Source organism: Natator depressus, chromosome 7, assembly GCF_965152275.1.
Source record: "Natator depressus isolate rNatDep1 chromosome 7, rNatDep2.hap1, whole genome shotgun sequence".
Classification (NCBI taxonomy): domain Eukaryota; kingdom Metazoa; phylum Chordata; order Testudines; family Cheloniidae; genus Natator; species Natator depressus.
This window is the reverse complement of record NC_134240.1, coordinates 59600607-59624364: the sequence shown is the minus strand read 5'-3', so window position 1 is coordinate 59624364 and position 23758 is coordinate 59600607.

The window sequence follows — 23758 nt, the reverse complement described above, 5'->3', positions numbered from 1 at the left end:
AGAGAGATCTGCATCTAGCCGAACCTACAGGATTTTACCAGGGACATTGTGAGAGATTCATGTAGATTCAGAAGTTTGTTTTTTTTTAAATGCCAATGTATTCAGAAAAAGCAGTGGCCCTTCAGGCCGGAGACCACCCTCCAGAATGGCACCGGACAGGACAGTGTTACTGAACTCAGACATCCTGGCTGCTGTGTGCCGGTTCCCCAGTTCTAAGGTGACGACTCTGCAGATCCGGGACTGGCCCTGCAGCGGGGATCTGACGCCTGGCACTGCAACGGGGATTTGGGAGCTAGCGGTGGGAAGCAATGGACAGAGGAGCAGGAAGGGAAGTGACATGTGTCTCATGTTAGTTGTATACCGGGGTTTTCGGTTTCAGGACATCAGTGGCAGACCATAATCCACAGACACTTTGCCAAAGTGATCAACAGAGCAGCCTGCTCTGTCAATGTGATCAATTTCAGCTGGTTTGAGTTAAGATTCGCTTTAGTCTTGGATGCTGGGGCAATGAAATGTTGTGATCCCTATTGTATGAGTAACGGGCAGCAGAACTGTGCTCAGTGATCCCTTAATTGAGGGCATCACCCTAATTCTAACCTCAGTCACGAAGCAGGGGGTAGCGATGTCAAAGCTGTTTGAAAAGCAGAGGGGTTGGGGACAAGTGGTCCTAGCAGGTTGGGTGAGATACACAGTCCTAGCGGCCATAGGCACCGACTCCCGGAAAAAAAACAGTGGGTGTTCAGCAGCCACCTGCCAAGAAGCTGTTCGGCAGCAGGTGGGAGGTGCTGAGGGGAGGGGATGGAGCAGGGGCAGGAAGAGGTGGAGAAAGGGTGGGGCCTAGGGTTGCCAGGCGTGCGGTTTTCGACCAGAATGCCGGGTCGAAAAGGGACCCTGACAGCTGCGGACGGTACCGCTGACTGGGCCGTCAAAAGTCCAGTCGGCAGTGCTGCGGGGCTAAGGCAGGCTAGTCCCTACCTGTCCTGGCTTCACGCTGCACCCCGGAAGCAGCCAGCAGGTCCAGCTCCTAGGTGGGGGGGGGGGGCTCTGCACGCTACCCCCACCCTGAGCACCAGCTCCGAACTCCCATTGGCCGGGAACCACCCCAGGGATGAGGGGTTTGGAGTGCAGGAGGGGGCTCTGGGCTGGGGCTGAGGGGTTCAGAGTATGGGAGGGGGTGCGGGCTCTGGCTGGGGAAGTGGGCTCAGGGGTGGGGCCAGGGATGAGGGGTTTGGGGTGGACAGAGGAGGAGATAGACCTGGGTGTGAAGGTCGATCACAGGATGACTATAAGGATCTGTGAAAAAGGCAAGTGCAATCCCAGGATGTATCAGGCAAGGCACTTCCAGCAGAAAGAGGGAAGTATTAACGCCACTGTACAAGGCACTGGGGAGGCCTCATCTGGAATCCTGTGTACAGTTTGGGTCAGCCATGTTCAAGACAGACAAATTCAAACTGGAACAGGTGCAGAGAAGAACTACTAGAACGATCAGGGGAACAAAGGGCCTGTCTTATGAGAGGAAATTACAAGAGCTCGGTTTGTTGAGCCTAGCAAAATGCAGGCTGAGAAGGGCTCTGACTGCTCTCTACAAATCCATCGGGGTAAACACCAGGGAGAGGGATGAACTACTGAAGCTAAAGGACAGTGTGGGCACAAGAACAAATAGGGAGAAACTAGCCATGAACAAATTGCGGCTGGAAATGAGAAGAAGGTTTCTAAGCATCAGAGGGTGAAGTTCTGGAACAGCCTCCCAACAGGAGCAGTGGGGGCAAGAAACCAAACTCGTTTGAAGATGGAGCCGGATAAGTTTGTGAACAGGATGAGATGAGGGGCTGACTGAGATAGCAGAGGACTGGACTTTGTCAGGGCAGTGATCGGGAGCCGCCATGGGAGACGGATGGATGCACGAGGCCAGTCATTATTTCTCAAGGGCAAAGGCATGTGTTTTATTTCCCTCCATCACCTTTTGCATTATTTTTGCAAAAACTTGACAGAAAAAATTCACCCTTGAGCAACAACCCAGAGTACCACTTTCAAAAGGGCCTAGGGTCCATCTTCAGATGTGAATTAGGCACTTAGAAGTCTCAGTTCAATTGACCTTCAATGAGACTTGGGCTCCTGTGTTCCAGAATTTTCCATGTAGGTGCCTAAAGATGCTTATAGGTGCCTGGTAGGGTTCTCAGACGTGTCTAGGTGCCTAACTCCCATTTGAAAATCCCACCAGCTGCCTTGCTGCATTTTATGGGGCCTTTGAAAATCTGGCCCTTTCGCACATCTGACAGTTTTACACCCGGTTGAGAGAATTCCCAGTCTACAAATTCTGGAGCTAGGGAAAGGGCCTGTAGAACGGCAATTGTAAATGAGCAGCTGCCACAACATGCCCCAGCCAATTCTATAATAATAATTAATAGATTCTAATAAATATTGTCAGCTTTTTGGTTCAAGGACCGCCGTTTTGTTCAGTGTCTGGTCTATGCCTGGTGAGGCACTGCAGTAATACAAGCAGTAATCCGCAAATCTGTTGTGACTCGTACAGTTTACAGAACCCCAAGGGGATGTGGACTCCAGCAAGCCAGGTGCTGTCCCTGAAAGTAATTGGAGCCAGTCCCTGCCCCAGGGAGCTCCCTGATGAACTTGACAGGGAAGAGGAGAAAGGGGCTATTCTCACCTCACACAGGTAGGGATTGGAGGCACTGGGAATGGAAGTGATGTACCCAAAGGTCTCACACACAGTTGGCTGCTGAATGCCCTGCTCTCTGTGCTGGGGGTAGTTTTCTGACCAGAAATCAGTTACAACTTCCCTCTCTAAAATTCTCCCCCTGCCTGGGTGCTCCCCTGGCACCTCCTGGTGTGCTAAGGAAATCCTGAAGGAGCCCAGCAATGCCACAGGCTGAGGAGGGGGGGCCCTAGAAGGTTACAGGAGGGGTTTCCAGAGGGAAACATGGTATTGAAAAGTGCCATTGTGGTGCTACGTGGCCTCTGCAACCTGGCGGGGGGGGGGAGGGCAGGAGGATGGGTGTGTGTGTGCTGCAGGGCTCTGGTCTCTGCTGAGTTGACACAGGAGCTTTCCACCTCCCATTCACGCACTGCCTCTTCTCGCACTATGAACATTGTTTCAGCTGAACCTTAGATCCTAGCTTCTCTTGGTTCCCTAGGCTCCACGGTGACCCAGGACACGCTCTGCCAGTTCCGGAGGCTCTGACCTGGAACAGGCCTCTCAACGGGCCAGTCGCTGCCTGATGTTCAGAGCCATCGCCCCGAGCTGGCCTTGAGCTCCAGGCGGGCTCCTCTCTCCTTCCTGCACTTCATGGACCCTACCCTAGACGTGGCCCCTGCCCTGAACCATCCGGGCAGCTCCTCGCCTGTCGAACGGGCACAGCTCCCCAGAGCCAGCTGCACTTCCACCCCCGAAGGCTTTGCAGAGATAGCTGGCCAGGCACATGGACTCACACATGCAGAGACACCAGTGTTGAACACACACAGGCCCGAAACGTGCAAGCCCAGCCCACGTGCATAGGCTCTTTGCACAGAACAGGAGCCTGGAAAGGAAGGCAGCCTGGGAGGTGAGGCTGGAGCCTTTGGCTAGCCAGGGCCTGAGATGGCTCCAGGAGAGCCCAGACAAACCTCGAGCAGATTAGACCGCAGAGGAGGGTCTAGGAGATCACACTGCTGGCAGGGAGAAGCAGGTGCCAGCTCCCCTCCCTCCATTGCTGCCAAGTGCCCTTCCCCCTGCTGTCTCTCTGTCTCCTCAGACTGGGTGCCAGACGCTGGCCCAAGCTCTGGCCCCATGGCACCACCAGAGCAGCACTAGGAGAAAAGCCCCAGCTGGGACAGCTCTAAGGTCTCTCCCCCTGCCCCTGAGCAGGGGGCAGGTCACAGGCATGTCTAACGGATGGGGCATGCATACCGGGGCCAATGCGGCTGGCATAAGTTAGAGCAACCTTGAGTTGCTCCACGTTGCCCCAGGGAAGCGTACAGGTGGCACAGGGCTGCCCCAAGGATATCTAAGGATCAGAGCCCTGCCACCTCCCCTGGCCAGCAAAGCTCAGATTGCAGCCCCCTAGGGCTCAGCGCTTTTGGGCTGCCAGAATTGAGTTTTCACTACAGCATGAATTTACTTTGACACATGGCGACCAGATAGACAGACAGCTAGGCAGACAGACATCCTTACAGCATAGAAATATCGGCTCCTCTTTTGTACACATCTTGGAACAACAAATTAGTCTAGTTCTACCTTTTTTAGTTGAGTGACTTTCTGTCCCAGATAAGGATAGGCAAGGCTGCTTTCACCTGGGCTGCTTTACATTCAAGAGCATCTGGCCTGGCCAATCTAGAAGCAAGTTCAAGCCAGGCTAGAGGAAACAAGAGCAAGGGACATTTTCCCCCTCACCCAAATGAAAGCAATCCATTTGTGACATCCCAGTATGGCCCACTGCTGCAGCCAGTGTGCAGAAGAACTTGAATTGTTCTTTTGCAGCTTCACAGCCTAGGAGGACAGAGCGTCTGGAGGGAGAAAGCAAGCAAGCAAGAATTGTCCCAGGACTCAGACTCAGATGCGGGGCTGAGGAAAACCCCCTGCTGCTCAGGCAGTGGCTGTGGGTTGTCTAAGTCTCTCCTGCATAGATAACCCGCTGTCAGGCAGGCCAGACTAGATCAAGGGAAGCGGCCTTGTGACTGCTTGCTCAGGGCTGGGGTTGAAACAAGCGCTGGGCTGCTCTCTGAAGTTCTCAAAAGACAACAGTGCCCCCTTGTGGCCTCGCCCAGTAGCACTGCTGCTGCCTCAGAGCCTGTCCAGCCTGCAAGATGCTTGCCGCAGATCCACGAGCTCCTGACCCCAGCCCTGTATGTGCCCTGATGTCACTGCTACAGTCTCCTCAGTCTACACTCCAAATACACCATTGCAGCCACAGATTTGCTTTGCTTTGCTCATCCCCCTTTTCCCCAAAGCCAGTCCTTGCGGGCCCTGCCAGGTCACTATGCCGTGCTCTGCGGGGAGGCTGGCTGTGGTCTTGGCCTGGCTTGAGAGTTTCTAGCTAAGTCCCTCTCTTTCCTTTCATTGAGGCTTGGTCTGCACTAGGAACTTACGGCAGTAGGGCTACACCACTCAGGGGTGTAGACAATCCACACCCCCCTCCTCCCCCCCCCCCCCCCCCGTGAGCAATGCAGTTATACCGACCCAGCCCCCAGGGCAGACAGTGCTTCTCCCGCCGACATGCCTCTCGGGGAGGGGGCGTACCTATGCCGGCGGGAGAAGCTCTCCCATCAGCATAGAGCCCTGCTGCAGCGCTGTTGGTTTAGACAAGCCCTGAGGCTCGGCATTCATCCCCACAGTGAAGCATGTGAGCCAGTGGCTGGTGTGCAGCTGCCGGGCCCGAGCCCAGGCCAGCTCTCCAAGGGGAGGCGCCCCACATATCTCCGCTGGGAACAGCTCGGCAATTACTCGCCTCATTTGTTGTGTGAAAGGCCCCTGTGCTGCTCCACGGGGGATGGGCCAGACCAACACATCCATGTTCGGCCATTAATCAAGGGGGCAGGGTTGGCACTGTTCCTGCTCCAGAGGCCCAAACTGCCCCATCAAGCCACCGCAAAGAGGGTCCTTTCCCATACCACAACCCCGCTGAACCCTGCTCTGGCGTGGAGAAGGGACCTGTGCCCTGGGGCAGCAACAGTGTCTACGAATAGGGGTGGGGCTGGGGGCACTGTATAGCAGCGGGGTGCGGCTGGGAGGCTGTGTATTTGAATGGGGGTGGGGCAGGGGGGCAGTGTCTGTGAATAGGAGTGGGGTGGGGCAGTGTATAACAGTGGGGGGCAGTGTGTAAAGGTGGTGAGGAGCTGGGGGCCAGGCGGGGGGCAGTGTGTAATAGTGGGGTGAGCCTGGGAAATTGAATGGGGGTGGGGCAGGGGGGCAGTGTCTATGAATAGGGGTGCGGTGGGGCAGTGTGTAACAGTGGGGGGCAGTGTGTAAAGGTGGTGAGGGGCTGGGGGCCAGGCGGGGGGCAGTGTGTAATAGTGGGGTGAGGCTGGGAGGCTGGGTATTTGAATGGGGGTGGGGCAGGGGGGACAGTGTCTGTGAATAGGGGTGGGGTGGGGCAGTGTGTAAAGGTGGTGAGGGGCTGGGGGCCAGGCTGGGAGCAGTGTGTAACTGGGGCTGTGGGGCAGTGGGATTGAGGGCAATGGGGTAGCATCACGTGCTAGAACTGCTTCACAGCAGCCGCAGCCCTGTGACTGCAGTGAAGTCCTGGCTCTGTGGAGCCAAGGGGAGTTGGGCTCTGACTGAAGTGGAGCAGGACGGCCCCCTGGGTGTCAAACCCAGGAACCCTAGCCCGGGGGAGGAGGATGTACAGGGCACACTGGGAGGGGAGGGGGACACTGGCAGTGCTGGGAGGGCAGCAGGTTTATTGGTTACACGGGTGTGCCAGTGCAATGCGAGGTCAAAGGCTCCCATGCCAACGTGCCACCCAGCCAGCCAAGCCCAGCGTGCAGCTGCTGCCCATGCAGCGGGCACCTTAGCTGGCAGCCCCAGGGCTGGAAGGGCTCCCGCTCGCGTTCCCTGCCTGGGAAGCAGCTGCCGGGCCGGGAGAGGCCAGGGAGCGGAGGGGCTGTCTGCACTGCGCTGCTCAAAGGCCCTTTCTTGGCGCAGGCCCCATGCTGCTTGCCCTTTGCCAGAGGCGTTTATCACGCTCCGAGGGGCCGCCCGTTCCCGCTGCAGCGCTCCCCCTCCTTTGTGCGCCCCTAGCGCTGCCAAGGGCCCTACATTTATTAGTTTGACCTTTGGCCGGGGAGGGGAGCCATCAAAGCGGAGCCGCCAGGGCTCCGGCTCTCTTGTGAGGGGCTTTGTGCCGGGAGCGCCCCGCCCCCTTCATGGGCCTTTTGTCCCAGGCGCTGAGAAGAGAGCTCCCTCGGGGGCGGCCCTGAATGCCAATACAAATCGATTCGTCTCCGGGCCAGCGGAGGCGGGGAGGGGGGTGAGAACGGGGCTGCGCGCTAATCAAATCCGCCATGGTGCTGGCGCTGTGCAGAGCAGGGCTGGCGGGCCTGGCACGGGCAGGGCTGGCAGCAGACGCAGCTTACCTGGACCGCCAGGTGGCAGCAGAGCACCAGGTGCCCTTTTCCTCAGGGTGTTTCGGGGAGACCCAGCCAGGGGCTACCCTGACAATCCTGCCATGCCAGCTGCTTGCTGCGAGGCAGGTGGGGCAGCTCAGCCAAGACTTGCTGGGGGCAGGATTATGGTCTCCAGGCTCTGACGTCAATGGGACTGGGGTGACTGTCACCCCCAGTGGGCGGATCCCATAGATGGGGAGGGGCAGTAACTCAGGGAATGAGGGGGCATTGGCACTGCCAGCTGACCCAGCCTACCAAATGCACAGGGCACCTGCTAGTCCAAGCCCTATCCCAGCTGGCTTCCCTGCAGTGCCCGGGGCTTGGGCCCCAGGCTCTGGTCTGCAGAGGTCCCTCTACCCCGGCTGTGATCCTGGGCTGCAAGCCAACCTGGCACAGGAGCTTGAGGCTGCCCTCACCTCAATCTTTTGTTACCTCTACCTGAGTTCCTGCTAATGGAGCTTGGATTGGCCCCTGGCAGGGGCCAGGCTGCTTCGGGAGCCTCACACCCGTGGCAGCGGCTTTGCCCACCTGGCCTGAGCTGCGAGGTGAACCCAGACACTTGCCACCACTTCAGTGCGGGCGGGGAAAACAACCCAGGCTGAGCCCCCGTCCACAGAGCATCCAGGGGCAGGACGCTGGGGGGCAGAGTATATTAGTGATTAACAACACAAAAAAGGGCTAATACCCAGGAATCAGCCGTGGTTAATAATTATTAGTAATGAACCATAATCAGTAACAATCGTAACCCCACTGTCTCCCTCACTGGCATGGCCTCTGGTGGGCCCTCACACGGAGCCAGCCGGGAGTGTCCCGGACGGACCTTGTTCTGCTGCCTCGAGCCAGCCATGGCCTGGGGAAGAGGGTGGGCCAGGGCTTGGCTGTCTCTTGCTGCCAAATCCCGCCCTGGTCTCTCCCCCGCCAGCTGTGCCCACGCTCCTTGCCGGGACTCCTGATTTTTCTCTCTAGCTGAATTTCAGACACTGACAGTTGATTTCCCTGCACCGGCTGCTGCCCTCTCTGATCACAGGCACTAAATACGGCGCTTTTACAACGAGAAAGAGCATGTGCTGGGGGCCGGGCTGGCCCCTCAGGGCTGAGGAGGGTCCTGGAGGCAGGTTCAGGGGTGCTGGGCACAAGCCACTGTGGCCAGGGATAACTGGGTCTGCATTGCCCAGAAGGCTGCCTCCAGCCCTGGATATTTTTGCCTTGGATTTTGCAAGGACAATGCATCCCCTTTCCCTGCCACTTCCCAGCCGGTTAATATTCAGCCCGAGTGCCAGACACCAACGCCCCTCCGCTCTCTTGTCAGCATTCTATTTTAGGAAGGGGCCCCCCGTATCTCCCCCTCACACACAAGGACACACAGCAGCCGCTGCCTGAGAAGCCCCTTTCTCTTTTTTTTGGCTGATGTGCCTTTGAAAACATCTCCCCTTCCCCTTGCTGAACAAGCCAGAGGCTCTCCGCTCTGCAGCCGGTGCTGGGTGGATGTTGGAAACACACACACGGCACAGGCAGACTTCAAAGGGCAGCCCCCTGAGCTCTCCCCGCGCCCAGGCTCTCAGACCATGAGAGCCGTGACCCTGATGGACACAATATGTGGGGGAAGGCGGCAGGACTGAAGTCAGGCTCGTGTGTTTGCAGGATTGAGGCCCTCCTGCCTGACACACAGCAGCGTGATTTAAACCCTCACTATCGTCCTCAACTTTTCATCCGGGCCTCTCCCAGCAGGTCAGCAGCATCAACCCCATTTTACAGATGGGGAAACTGAGGCACTGAGGGGCAGTGACATGCCCAAGGTCACCCAGCAGGCCCCTGGTAGAGGTGGGAACAGAACCCTGGGCTCCTGCGTGACATCCAGGTCATAGAATCAAATCATAGAATACCAGAGTTGGAAGGGACCTCAGGAGGTCATCTAGTGACCTCTAGTCCAAGCCCCTGCTCAAAGCAGGACCGAGCCCCAGTTTTTGCCCCCGATCTCTAAATGGCCCCCTCAAGGGTTGAACTCACAACCCTGGGTTTAGCAGGCCAAAGCTCAAACCTCTGAGCTATCCCTCCCCCCAGGTCACTGTCTGCCAGGCCCTACTTATGTAATGGCTGGCAATCTCCCCTCACAATGGATTTTCATCTGCTGCCCCGGAGAGGCAGAAAAGTGTGTGATTCTGCCCCCGGACTGCTGGGCTCCAGCTTGTTCCTGGCTCTTTGCCCACTTCATTCCAAGGCGACTGGTATCACCACTGTGCACAAAGCAAAACCCAGCCACCCGCCGCACTCTCCAGACTGAGACAATCCCTGGCCTACCGGTTGCGTTCGTAGGGTGTAACTAGCGGGGCTGGGAGGGTACTGCTAGAATTCCACCAGCACCCCCTAGCATAGGTACAGTGATCCCAATAGAAAGGTGCCTTATACCAGTGGTCTCCAAAGTGGGGTGCGCACACCCCAGGGGGTGCGCCAGAGGATCCCAGGGGGTGCGTGGCAGGAGGAGCGCCACCAGACAGCACTCCGCCCTTTTCTTTTCTTGGGCGGCAACTCTGCATGCCTGCAGCAGGTCTTCCCCTCCAGCGGCACGCCTGCGGCAGGTCTTCCCTCCTTCTTTCTTCGGTGGCACCGTGGGGGTGCGCGATCCAAAAACTTTGGAGGCCACTGCCTTATACAACAGAGCTTATTCTCTGTCCTGCATGGGAGTAGCGAGCCCAGCATAAGCACTTTCATACCAGTATAACCGGGCCCACACCGGGGACTGTACCAGTATGATTACACTGGTGTCTCTACATCGGGCCAATTTTTGTGCAAGCTTCCTCCCCTCACCCCCGGCTGGAAAAGCTGGCCGGTTTCTCTCTGAGCTGGTGGGTGTTTATCAGGGAAGTCGGAACAGGTGGGTCATTTTCAAATCCCTGTCTCTGCCTTTAATCATTTGGAGCCTGACCCTGCAGACAAAGCTGTCCCGGCCCAGAGGGGGCTTGAGGCTCCAGTTCTGTTAGGTCTGGTCTACGCTGGGGACAGCACCTGGCCTATCACGGTGCCCCATCTCCGCACACTGGGCACAGCATCTGGAGTGGAAGCAGCTGCCCCACTGCAGACAAGGGAAGCTTCAAGGCTCGGCTCCACCAGTTGCCTGTGGGTTGGCACTGGGGCAGCTCCCCACGTCACCAGCTCCCAAGGGCTGCAGTAGGGGGTAATCCACAAGGGTCACCATGCCCGCAGCTGCAAAGCGGGCATAGAGTGGAGAACTCTGCTCTGGGCGCATCTGGTTCTCATTGGAGTAACCAATGCCCATGCTTCTGGGCACAGGCAATCAGGCCTCTGGGGCTCTCCCTTACACCCTCTAAATTAGGGCCCTTACCCCAGGTTTGGCCTCATGGTTTGACTCCATGGTACAAACCTGACTTGGGAGCAGTCGGGGGCAGCAGAGAGGAATGCCACCCCCAGCCCAGGGTGTGGGGATGTAACCACAGGCTCCAGCTGGAAGCAAGAGGTTGGTCCGGCTAGCCCAGGCAGCCGGCCCCATCTAATATGTATTTCAATAGCTGCACCAGGATGGGAATTCAGCCTCACGTGATCTATTAGGCTGTGAATGCAGAGAGGACAAAGGCGATTAGAAGAGCACTGGCTCACAGCCTGGGGGGGGGGGGGGGTTAATGGGCACCACATGGGTCCAACTGTGCTGGGGGTGGCGGGGGGTTCAAAGGATGAGCTGTTGCAGGCAATGCCAGGAGAGGCAGAGTGGAGCAGGGCTGCTCCCCCCGCCACCTCCGGCTCTTGCTTGATGGGTGCACTGGCTTCCCATGCCCAGGGCTATAGGAACAGGCAAAGGTCCCATCCCCATGCCAGCACTGAGCACCCTCTGCTCCTATGGCACGCAGCACAGGGCCATGGGCGCAGCAGAGGGCCCAGACAGACCCTTTGGGAGGGTTTACTCATAGGATAGGCCAGCCTGCCACCAAGCATACCCATCACCAGTGCATGCCTCAGTCTGCCCTACCCTTCCCCGCCCCCGCAGCAAGGCAGCCCGGACAAAGGGTGGAGGGGGGGCGGTGGGTTCTGCTGAGCTGTGGGCAGCTTCCCCCCAGGGACTGGACTGAGGCCCGCCAAACTCACTGCACAGCAGCTAGTTGCACCCCCTGGCAGCCATTCCATCCCTGCACCACAGGGGAAGTGCCAGGTCCATGCCAGCCAGTGCCCCCTAATTGCTCTGCCATGGGGGATAATGGGAAGCACATATATTTATGCCCAGTCCTTATTCGTGCTGAATGGACTAGAAATGTTTCAATAGGAACCCTGGGCTCTGGCTAGGCACCCCCTGCAGAGCAGCTGGGAGCAGAGCCCCCCACCCCTCCCCTCACTAGGGAACCCCCATGCCAGTCCGCATGTCACTTTTACGGCGGTGAGATTTGCAGTCAGCAATGCAGGGGCTGGAGCTGAGGAACACTGGGCAAGCACAGGCCTGTTTGACTCCATTTCCCTACACTTATCTGCACCAGTGCCCCCAAGGCTGCATCCCTGCCAGCCTTGCCCTGGCAGGGCCAGGGTCCATCCTCTGGGCTTGCTCTGGCAGGGGGGGAGGGAGCCGGTGACCTGGGGTACTCCTGGCAGGGGAGGGGATTAGGAAGACAGACCTTGTTCATAGTGTAGGCAGTGCTTTGGGGGTGCATTGGTTAGGGCCCTGGGGCTACGTCTTTACTGCCTATAGTGACATACCCACCGCCTACAGCTCTAGCCCAGTGATCGCCATGCAGATCAGGGCTCAGGGCGGCAACCTGGACTCTGCCACTCAGCCGAGACTTGTGCCAAGGGGTGTTTGCACGGAGGCTAACCTATGGTCCCATGGACTGCATGTGCTCAGGGTAGCTACACCTGCCGTCTGTGCTGAGGAGGGAGGAGAATCTGCAAGGGAGAAGCACAGAGAATGCCCACGCAGTGCCAGACGCATGCCCCACTTGGGGAGGGCGAAGGGCCCCAGAGCTCCCCAGCACACAGGGGGATCGCTGCTCTGCCATTCCCCTTCTATCTCTTGCCCAGCTGGGGGACCCTGGGCAAGTCCCTTCCCTGCCTGTGCCAGGGAACTACGCCCCTGCCCTCCTGGCTGAAGCATGGGGAGAGCTGGGATGGAAAATGGCTAGAGAGGAGCTGGGCATTGGTTATTGCTGTTATAGCCCCTCTGCCCCCTCCCAGCCACAGTCTGGGCACGTTCCATACACCCGCCCTCAGGCTCCAGCCTTACCTCACCTCCTGGGAAGGCAAGAAAAGGCCCCAAGCCCTGGTCAAAGCTGGGGAGTGCAGTCCTTCCCAATCTACCTCCTGAGCCCACTATTACCAGTGTTTAACCCCTGGGGACCCAGAGTCAATCCCTCTGCCCCACCCTCACCCCCCTCTTCAGCTCCATTGCTTTCCAGATGCAGATAGAGGGACAGGAGCAGCCATAGGACCACAGGCAGCTTTGACGGGGCCAGTGCCATCTCCCCCCAAAGCCATCCTAATCCACTCTGTGAACCCAGTGGTGTGTGAAGGGCACCACACTGTGGAAGGCCCAGCGTAGCACACAAGGGAGGCCAGTGGAGGGGGCTGGGTTTATTTGCTTGTCTGTTGCTCTGAAGGGGAGTCTCACCAGCCAGAGTGCCCTTCGCAGGACACCGACCCAGAAGCTGTGACTGAATGCACCCTGTGTTCACAGCTGACATGCCCCTGTAATCCCCATGCTACAAAATATGCCTTGTGAGGTATCATTTGAAAACTAACAACTTGCTGGTTGATGACCTCATGGGGAAACGTGTGTAGCAACCTTACATGTAAAGTTACAAACACAAGCTGAAATCACGACTGAAGTATGTTTACCAGACAAGTCTGGGGAGGGGATAAACCTGTTTCTCCAAGATAAAGAACAGGATGATGTTTCTAGCTAGGTGTCATCAAAGTTGATGGGCCATCACCTATCAAGGAAGGGGGGCAGGAACAAATCAATCTGCATCTTAGCAAACAGCAGCTTGGAACCTCTTTCACCATGGGACTCCTTGTCTCCATCTTCACAGTGGGGTAACCCGCAGGAAAATGCATTTCAAGGGGGGACTAGACTGAAAAGTGAGGGGCAAAAACAGTCCAAGGTACCTCTCCTCACCCATCTCTCTCTCTTTCACCTAAGAAGAGGAAAGAAACAGCCACTGGCCTTTGGGAGTAGGGCCTGGCCTGAGAACTTGGTGAGCAATGTCACTGGGAACATGTGGGAAGGGACTTCCCTTTGAACCAACTCTAGGTAGTTAAGTGTTAGTCCTAGGAAGCATTTTATCTTTGTTTCTCTTGTAACCATTTCTGACTTTAATACCTTATGCTTGTACTCACTTAAAACCTGTCTCCTTGTAGTTAAATAAAGAATCAAACAGCTTAATCAAAACTAATCTGCTCTCATGAACTGTGTGGGTAACTTGATTTAGGGTAGCAAACTGTTGTACATTGATCCCCTCAGAGGGGCAACAGATCCAATATGTCTGGCCAACCCAGGAGAGGCTGGACCATGTAAAACACACATTTTGGGGAAGTCTGGGACCAGGAGTGTGCCGGGATCACTCCGCAAGTGGTAACCCAGGCTGGTGGAAGCCAGAGTGTGGCTGAGGCTGCAGTTACACAGACACTCGGGGTGTGACCTACATGCTGTTTGTGAGCAGCCTAGGTGGGAGCTACCGCAGAAAAGGACAGGGGTGACGCAGCCTCCCACTGGTCTGGATTGCACCCCGGTATGTCATAGGAACCCATGCCGAGAGTGTAACATTGCAGCTGGGAGACAGGCTAGGCACTGGAGAAGCAGTCGGGAAGAAAAAGGCCAGGGCTGGTCTCTGGGAGTCATGGGATACATCCACCGCTAGGGTGCCTCCTTCTGGCTATTGGCTCCTTCCAGGTCAAACACCCCTCCTGCCACTCACTCTGCTACTCAGTGCTCACCCTTCGTGGCTTGTCCCTCCAGCCAGCCACCATGTGTTTTCCCCTGCCAGGGGTTATCGAAGTCCATCTAGCCAAAAGGGCAGTCTTCTCCCTCACTGCCCTGGTGATGCCACTTCCCCAGCAGCTGGCAGGGGAACCCAGGGCCACCCTGTACTCCAGGTTCCAGCTCAGGGTCCCTTTGATCAGCAGCCATGGTCTGCAATGTCGCCCTGAGCCTTTTCCTTCTCTGCCTCTCAGGCTTTAGCTCCACCACCTGCCTGGATAAACCGTGCCTGCAGGGCTGAGGCCCACACAGTCAACCAGGCATTGTGGTCCGGTCCGGTCCTCTCCTCTCCAGCATCCTGAGCATGGTCACAGGTCCCTCACTACAGCCCCCTTCAGCAGCCAACTTCCTGGCTTTGTATTAGCCCAGCCTGCTCTTTCTCAGCTGGGCTCCATCACCTATTGCCACCGAATTCCCCTCAGCTGTCACCTAACTGGTTAATTGGCCCTGTCTCAGCCTCCTTAACTCCTTCTAGGCTACAGTGTGGTGAGCAACCCATCACACAGGGGCTGGTTGCTAGGGCTGGTATCTGTGGGTAGAGGGCTGGTCACAGGGGTCAGGACAGGTAAGTTGGGGGCAGGGGCTGGTTACTGGGACAGGTGGCTGGGGGCCATGGTTGGGAGAAAAGGGCTAGTAATGGGGTCAGAGAGGGCTGGGAGCAGAGGGCAGGTCGCTGGGGCTGGTGACTGGAACAGGGGGCACTAGCCCAGCATGGGGCAGCAGCCCGCACAGCACTCAGGTTGCCCAGCCCAAACAGCCATACAACAACCATGTCTAAGCCTTGGGCGCCACCTAGTGACAGCCCCGCGCACGTGCAGAGGGAGCAGGACCCAGCTTGGACAGATTCAAGTTGTGGGGTGGGGGAGAACCCTACAGTCTGGGGCTTGGGGGCTGCACACGGGGATCCCTAGGGGTGCACCCCCTGCTAGGTGGCTCTGAGGCCTCAGGGTTCTGGTGCAGGAGAGCACTGCTGGAAGGGGGTCTAGTACACAGGGCAGGAGCAACAAAACGAACCATCTTCCCTGGCTCAGCTTGGGAAGGCAAATCCCCTGGCCTGGGGCAGGGCCGCTTCCTGTGGCTTGCAGGGGCTGCTCTGCCCTCACAAACATGAGGAGGGTGGCTCTGGGGCTAAAGCGCTGAGTTGGGACTCCAGTTAAGATAGGTTCAATTCCCATCTAGGCCTTGGCCTCGCTGCCCCCTCTGTAAAATGCAGGCAATAACCCTTCTCTCTGTCAGGCCTTCCTGGGCCCATCCAGTGCCTGGCCCAAAGGGGTGCTCAGGAATCGCCAGGGGCTCTCTACCTGCAGACCCCACATGGGTCTCTTGGTCATTGGGGCAGTTCAGGCTCAGGTCTCACTGGCCTCTCTGAACCACTCCTGACCTTGCATGCTAGCCCTAACATGATGCCCTGGGTACAGGAGCCCAGGACTGGCAGCGCCACAGCCCACTGAATTTTCTGTTTGGAGGCAGCTGGCCTGTGCCGTGGCCTCCAGTGGGAATGACTCTCTCCAGCCATGCTGCGTCTGGGTCATGGCGTTCTCCTCCTCCTGTTCCCTGCCAGAACCAGGCAGCATGTGGACCCCTGTGTCCAGGGATCTTCCCGCAGCTTGCGCCACTCGGTGGCACCCTCCCTTGGCAGTGGCTCTGTACAGAGCCCATGTTTAACAAGCCATGGGGCAATTTCAGCTCTACTGAGTGCTCAGGGCTGTCCCAGGTGTTCCTGGGCTGTCTGCCTCACCCAGTCCCTGCCCAGAAATGAATCAGGGCCGCCCCAAAAGCTGTGGCCAGTGATTCACTGCCCCCCTGAGCAGGCCTGGGGGCAGAGGTCCGGCTTGGGTGCTCATGCTGAGGAAGGCTAGGCCCCCATGTGAGCGGGTTCAGCCCAAGGGGAACGGTCCCAATGAATCCTGTACTGCCTCCAAACCAACCTTCACAGTGCCAAGCCGGAGCAGCTGCACATGCGTGACCCCAGGCATGGCATGTGCAGGGGAGATAGGGTCACTCAGAGCCTGCTCAGAAGCACAGGGGTGCACCAGGAGCCTTTCCAAGCACTGGGTGGGGGCTCACGCTCATTGCACCTGCTGGATGGCTGGGCTGCACTAGCCTCACGCACGGCTTTACTGCCAAGGGCTGTGTCAGCCCCAGGGGCCAGACTAGGGCTGGGTTGCAGGTGATCAATGCACCCCATGCAGCGGCTCCAGTTAGAGAGTACCGGACCCACTGGCTTACCTCTGGCCCCTGCTGTGCTCCACCAATGCCCAGCTCCACGCACAAGCACAGGGCTTCATCTCTGGAGGCGGGAGGGGAATGGTTTAGGGGGCAGCACAGGCCTGAGGTCCAGAAGAGCTGGGTTCTGTTCCTGGCTGCATCACCAGCCTCCTCAGCCCTGGCCCTGTGCCTTAGTTTTCCCATCATTAAAAGGCAGCAATGGTCCTGCCCTGTGCTACAGGGGCTGGCCTTTGGGCTTCAAAACATGCTGCAGGCACCACTCGGGCAGGGCAAAGCTTTCCAGTAAATGCCCCAGAGGGACCTGGCTCCAGGATCCTGCTGCCCCTGCACATCTGGCCCTCCTGGTGCCACTGGGATCCCCAAGTCCAGGCGGGCATCCCGAAGGGGGCTCTGGCCCTGGCTCTGGAGCTGGGTTTGCCAAGAGCGCAGCCAGGCAGAGGCTATCGCCCTGAGCAGCCAGGCAGGCGGGCCAGAATTCCCTTTGAGCAGCTGGATCATGCTCCACAGAAACAATCTGAGTGAAAGCCCTGAGGGCACAGCTGAGATGCCAGGGGCTGGCTGTACAAATGGTGCAGGGACATTCCACATGAGACACTGAGCCCAGAGCGGCCCGGGCAAAAGAACAGGGGAGGACTCAAACCATAGACTTGGTTTGACTGTGAGATTTGGGGGGCAGCTCCAGCCAGCCCAACAGGGCCACGGCTGGGGACCCACGCTCTCTCTCCCCCCTGGAGTGGCAGGCGCTGGCAGTACCTGGGCTGGCTTAGAGGGGAAGCCCCAGCGGCTCTCCACTGTGCCGACCTAAGTGCGGGAGCTGCAGCTGGACTTGATGCCACCAGTGCTGCTGTGGCCTTCCTGCTGCTGCTGCCAAGGGGACGCTGCATGCCGGACTCCCACTTCCCCGCTGCACCGCACAGAGACACCGCATGGCAGTGCGGGCTCTGCCGGGACCACCAAACAGCCGGCACCCCCATCTGCTGGGGCTCAGGAGGGCTGCTGGCAAGGGCCCGTCCTGGTACATTATTAAATGCACCAAACCCCCCTGCCTGCTGCCCCCCAAACCACACCCAGGACACAAACCAGGCTACCTAGCAGTGCACCAGTGAGAAACAGACTGAGCCCACTAGGGCATGGGGCAGCCCCATGGGGGGGTGAGCTCTCAGGCCCGGAGGCAGCAGGGCTGGTTCAGTGACCAGAGCCGCTGTGACACATTTGCTTTCCCAACAATATTAACCAGACCCAAAGCATTGCAAAGGGCAGCAGTTCAGCCAGGTCTCAGCTGGCACCCTAAGCAGGCACTGCGAGCCCCACTTCTAGCTAGCACTGGTGAATGCCCAGGGCATGGCTGAGAGTGGACTCAGGGCCTTGGACAGGCATCCATCCCCGCTTTGCCTAGTGCGGCCAGCCCAGAGCTCGGGAGTCCTGCAGGGACTGCCTCCCTGCCCGGAGATTGGGCAGCACCTAACCTAGTGGGGCCTGGTCTCTGGTTCCTAGCTTCCCCCACAACACGTCACACTAACTGCTGCTGGGAGGCTGGGCCCAGCCAGACCCACACGGCGAACATCAGCTGCATTCCCTGCAGCACCGCAGGGCTCCTGAGGGCGAGTGAAAGCATGGTGAAACTCAATGGGCTTGAAAGGCCCGTCAGCGCGCAGCTGGCAAGGAGAGGCTGCCCACCCTGGGGAGGGATGGGAACCAGCTTCCTTTTCCCACAGCCATGACAAAGAACATTAGGATGAAACCATTCCCTGAGGCTCAGGCCCAGCCCTGCAGAGGAGAGAAGGGCTGTTCTCCCTGCTTACACCCAGAGGAAACTGATGCACAGAGCAGGAACGTGACTTGCCCATGATCACCGTACAGGCCATAGGCAGGAGCAGAACCCAGGACCCCTAGTCCCAGCCTGAGCTTTTCCCCCCTCCCCCCATTTCCAGCCTGGTCGTTCTCGTGCACACCCTTTTCATGGGTCTCAGGGCATAGCAGCTAGAACAGCTGCTCCTTGGGCCCATTTCATCCTGTGCCAGGGCTTCATGCCACCCTCATGCCTCCTGCACCTCCTCCTCCTGTTTCAAGCCCTGGCAGTGGTCAGAGCAGCCTGAGGGTTGCCCACACCAGCACCTGGCTACCTCTGCCCCCATGGGGCCATTGCAGTCACTGGGACAACTGCCTCCTCACCGCCAATTCTGCTGAAATGAGGCCCCTGCCTGTAAGGGGCCAAGGATGGATCATTCAGGGTGCACTGGACTCAGGCCCCTCTAGTCACAGCACTGGGGCTCCACACTCTATGGAGGCTAAGCAGAACCACTGTCCCCAAAGGCTGCTGCCCCCCCCCCCCAGCCCGAAAGGAGATACTGCTCTGCCTGAGCACAGCGCCTGCCAGCACTCCCGGGCAGCAATTTCAGCTCATGAAAAGCAACAGAGAAGCTGGCTCACCTCCTGTCGGCCATTGACAGGGAACAATGGACCCTCCTGGGTTAGCACATCAAACCCCTTGGCAGAGGGTAACGTGAGCTGCGGATTGCAGCCGCTGAAAGGCACCCACCTGGCAGTGAAACCCAACACGCCCCACACAGTGGCATCCATCAGCAGGGAAGGCAGGACAGGCGGCTGGGACAGGACTGGTGTTAATGCCCAAGTGGTTTTTAGCTAATTAGACTCAATGCTGATTAGCAAGAAGGAAGGGCGGCGGGGGGAGGAAGTCTGTGTCCCCAGCCAGCTTGCTTCCCACACTGACGCCAGTATCAAATGCTGGTGCTCAAAATTCAACAGCCAGGCCTCAAAACCTCACGAGGCTGGTTTGAAAAGCAGGAGGTTCTGTAAAAATACAGGTGGGGTCGGTTGTATTTGGCTGCCGGCTCGGGGGCCTGCAGCTCACGCACTCAAATCAGTTTCAAGCTTTTCTCTGCTACTAGCAGCTGTGTGTTTTCAATGCCCACCGAGAGTCCCAACTCGTCACAAGCATCCGGGAGCTTGAGGAAAAACACCAATGAGCATGAGGCTTGCCATGAAATCACAAAAGCTGCCAACACTACGGAGAACATCAGGTCAACCCAAGTGGCCCAATTCCACTCCCGCAAAACCCCACCGAGTCAGTGGAGTTGAGTTTGGCCCTTCCTAGATCCCCTTCACACTCAGTAACTGCAGGAGGTGACTGCAAGGCAGCAAAGGCAATCCGCGCTGCTGGAAGAGGGCAGGGGTGCTCTGATAGGAGAGCGGTGCACAAAGGGGAAAAGCACCAGCAGCCAGAGGCCAGGCAGGAGCAGGCTGAGTGCAGCCCCAGCGTACCGACCTGGACACACAAGGTGCCAGCTCCTGCCTGAGGGGGCCTGTGAGGATGGCAGCAGGGCAGGATTTCACCCGTGCTCCACTGGAGCAGCCAGGAATCTCGGGCCTGGGGAATAGACAGGACCGGTGGCTGTGCACGGGAAGACGGCTTTGGAGCTGCTCTGATGGCTCCAGGGCGGGCGTCGGACGCTGAAGCGTCGGGGGGAAGCCAGCGCACACATGAGAGGGTGGGCTGGGGAGCAGAGCGCTGGCCCGGCACATGAGAGAGCGGAGCTCTAGGCCCCCGCTCTGCCACCACCTCTCCAGACGACCTTGGCCAAGTCGCTGTCTCTGCTTGGGCCTCAGTTCCCAGGTGTGCATGGGGGACAGCAGCAGTCCCTGCATCTGCCTTGCCTAGGAGTCTGCAAGCTCTTTGGGACCAGGACCCTGTTTCACAGCTGGCTGAACAGTGCCTCACATGGGGGATCCTGCTCCCAGCTGGTGCTCCTGGGATACTAAAAGCACAGGGGTGTGGGGAGCCGGCACAGACCCCAGCCTACAGGCCTTGAGAGGAAACGATGCACTTTCCCTCACACTGCGCTCAGCTGGTTCCCAGCGGCCTGCTGCGGAGGTCCATTCCCCCAGATTTGTTTTTGTACTGCTCGCTGGCCAGCTCTACTGGGGCCTGGAGAGCTAGTGGGGTTTATAACAGCTCCAATTCCACACAAGTGAGACCTGATCCTCCGAAAGGGGAATGAGATTTTAGTCAGTTTGTTTTTTTTTAAACTCAAATGCTTGAGATACAGATAGGAGGAAAGAATTTGCTGTGAAAGCTCCACCCCCAGGCTCTCGAGGTTAGATTCCTGTGATGCCTTCTGCTTGGGGCGACTCCGTGGGACTAGCTAAACAGGGCAGCTGCTCCTCATATGGATCTTTACCTTGTGACACTCTGGAGTTGTATTCCCAAGCTGTGCAGGCTGGCTGGGGGCCTCTGCGGGGAACTGAAGGGGTTGGTCTTGCCTTTTAGAATCCTGCATCATGCAAGCTTAGCCTCAAGGGCTTGTCCTTATGTTCAAGGCACTCACTGGCCTGGGCCCAGCAGACCTGCAAGAGCCTCTAGCTCTGGGATGAACACCGCCACCAGGAGCAGAGTACTCGAAAGGCGGAGCCTGTCTGTGCAGGAGACAGAGCTTTCTCAGGGGCCAGGGCTGAGGACCATCCTCAGACATGCCACCTGATGCTCCATATGCCAGCTGCTGAGAGAGTAGCCAGTGCATGAAAACCAAACCCCCAAACTGCGGTTTGAAGAGGAAGAGTCTCTGTACTCTGCCAGAGCTGAAGTCTAACCTTTCTCCCCGACGTTGTCTGTCCCAATGATATATGCAGTGCTAAGCAGGGGCCAGGTATTTTTCTATGATTTCAACTCTTTGCTAGCTTTGCACTTTGAGATGGGACTGTCAGAGGGTGGTTGTGACCATGCTTGTGAACTGACCCCAAACCTGAAATGCCTCAAACCCTGTGGGGTTCAGCTGCAGATTCAGGGATTTTCTGAGCCCAAAATTACTTCAAGGGGGAAGATGCATTGTTTGCATTAAGGTGACCTAATCAACCCTTGTTAGGTCATGCCAGAAGGGGAGTGCCCCACTCCGAGGCAACAAACCACTCCCGAGGGCCAGGCCACCATCCCCACAAACCGAAGGGAAAGCAGCAGCCACCGCTGTCTGGCTGTCAGCCTCTGGCGATCACTTGCTTCTGGCTACGCTGGTCTCAGCCATGCAACACCACCATGCCGGATAAAGAGGCCTTGCTCCCTGCACCCTGCCGTCTCGCCACCGGAGTCCCACAACTTGCAAGAGTTGCAACAGCCTCCCCCCCCCGAAGTCTTTGCGGTTTGTTCTCTTTTCCCCAGTTTTAGTAGTGGAGGGAGACAGCCCATTACATAGTGCTTATAAAGGATTGGTGGTTTACTGTATATAGTTTCATCAATTTGATAATTAGACTAGCTGGATTATTTGAGACTCACCTGCTTCGTTAATCTGATTTGTTTGCATGTCTTCAATTTTATGCTTTTGCTCATTTACTTTAGTTAACACAAAGCTAGAAGCCTCACTTGTTTCTTACCCAGTTATAAGGGGCCAGGACCTATGGAATCCCAATAGAGCTCTGTGCCCCATCTAGTGGCAGCCCACAGAACTGCCCTGATAGTCCTCAGCATGTTTTTTTGACCCACCTTAAATAATAAAAACAGAGTCCTTAAAATTTCATGTGATTTTCTCCCTATGGGGAAAATCACAGGTAACAAGTGCCAGTAGTCGTGTTGCTTAAGACACTCTGGTAACAAGGGTGGTATCAGAACTGGAATAGCATATTAGCTCACACTACAATATTGCACAGGTGCCTCTGATGTCATAAGCCTACCAGGTCTGCTATTGTCCACAGAGTCTTCTATGGTCAACAAGACATGAATGTCAAAAGCAAAACACAACCCGAGAAGCCCTTTACAAGCCCTCCCAGGCCTCCTTCAGACAGGGTATAAAGCAGCATGAAATCACAAAGAAGATGGAAGGCAACACTTTCTCTCAGATCCCAGGTTGGTCCTCTTGGGCTGGCAGTCAGAAAACCCTTGTCAAATGAGCACAGCTGATCTGGCATCACTGATTGTCTACACTAGCACACTCATAGCGGTGATCACCACCACTGTAGCACTGCTGCCAAAAGCTGCGGTGTGCACAGGGCTCCACTATTCTTCCCATGAGGGCATCTAACCCTGGTGTTAGAGCAGTGGTGTGCAAACTTTTCCAGTGGCATCCCCATTACCGCTCATGGAATTTGTCGTGACCCCCACCATTATTTGTAATCGGAAGTCATCCCTTACTTCCGTGCTGCTGCTGGCAGCGGCACTGCCTTTGGAGCTGGGCGGCTAGAGAGTGACGGCTGCTGGCCGGGGCATTCATGTTGTTTGTGTTTGTGGTTTAATCCCACTCTGCAGTGCCCACTCTATTTGTATCCCACTCCTGCTATTATGGAAGTGGGTCCTGCGAGATCCCGGTTTCTTCTCACCCCCTACCCCACCCAGAGAACCTCGTGTCCCCCAGAAGGGCACTCCCTCCAGTTCGCGCACCGCTGTGTTAGAGCACACAGTGGTAAAACACTCACGCCTGCCCAAGCTAGCACAGAGCAGCGATACCCAGTGGTAACAAGGGCAGGAGACCTGCTAGGGCAGCCATGATCGGATAGCTACAGCAGGAGTCTGGTGGGGCTTAGAAGTCATTGCTCTTGTTGGGGTCAGGATATGGATGGAGCCTCGTCACCACATAATCCCCAGGGATGTGGTGGAGTCCCTAGCAGAGCTTGCTGGTGTGACAAACTCCTAACAGGCTACTGCCAAAGGGGCTGAGCTGAACGCCCTTAAGGCAGCTGATGGGGCAGTTAGAGTGAGCTGGAGACCGACGTACACCAATAAGCTGCAATGTACCCACCTGGGACAGGATCAATAATTCCCTGCAGCAACGGCACCAGGATTTGTCCTCCACTGTATAACAAAAACTAAGGAAACTCCCACTGGAAAAAAACTTGGTTAAATTGTTCAGGCAGAGAGAGTAACTGAAAGGGTTAGGTGATAACATTGCACTGTAGCTTTTCAAAGAGCCAAGGAATTCTACATTAAGCTCATTCAAATATCCTTAACTCTGCCCCTCCTTGTCACCCCTTAGCTCACAACGAGCTCAATCATCCCCCAGTAATGAGTTTAGCCACTGGCAGGTAAATGGAAATACTCAATGGCCAGGTGGCTTCCCCTCTCCATTTACCCTCCGTTGGCTGAGCTCATGATCTGCGCAGGGGTGGAGCCTCCTGCACTGCCACTAAGGGTATGCCTGCACAGAGGGGCGGCATCGATGCCAGCGCAGGCAGGCAGACGTGCTAGCAATCCTCCAGCTAGCGCATGACAAACAGCAGTGGGGCCGTGATGGCACAGGCAGTGGGGTGGGGTTAGAGTGTACTTGAGTGGCTCACACACCCCAGCTGCTGTGTAGACATATCCTTAGCATGTCCAGTGCAGCCATCCTGGTGGTCAGCCCTGTGCTCCAGGACACAAGCCAACCAGTCACGATGGGTCAGGAAGCGACACCCCTAGGGTTATTCCCACGAGTGGGTCTCTTTGCTTGACACCCTCTCCTGTCAGTGACAGGCCATGGGATG